The sequence below is a fragment of the Crocuta crocuta genome, unplaced genomic scaffold (assembly GCF_008692635.1).
Source record: "Crocuta crocuta isolate KB4526 unplaced genomic scaffold, BGI_CrCroc_1.0 scaffold352, whole genome shotgun sequence".
Lineage (NCBI taxonomy): Eukaryota > Metazoa > Chordata > Mammalia > Carnivora > Hyaenidae > Crocuta > Crocuta crocuta.
In genome coordinates this window covers 4,003,045-4,003,245 of record NW_027532169.1, presented here as the reverse complement: position 1 = coordinate 4,003,245, position 201 = coordinate 4,003,045, and positions in this window count along the sequence as shown.

Here is a 201-nt window from a genome sequence, read left to right as displayed (position 1 = left end):
TTTTGGCGGGGGAGGAGGAGGGGGAGAGCAGAGGCAAGGGAAAGCTGGTGGAGTTCACAGCTCCCCGCACCCCCTCCCTGCACCCCCTCGCACCCCACTAGTAAGCCATTACGCTGAGAAGTAGGTGGGGAGGCCTTAGTCAAAGGCACCCAGGGCGCCTGGGGGTGGGGGTGCCGGGTGCCTCCCTGGCATTCATTCGCG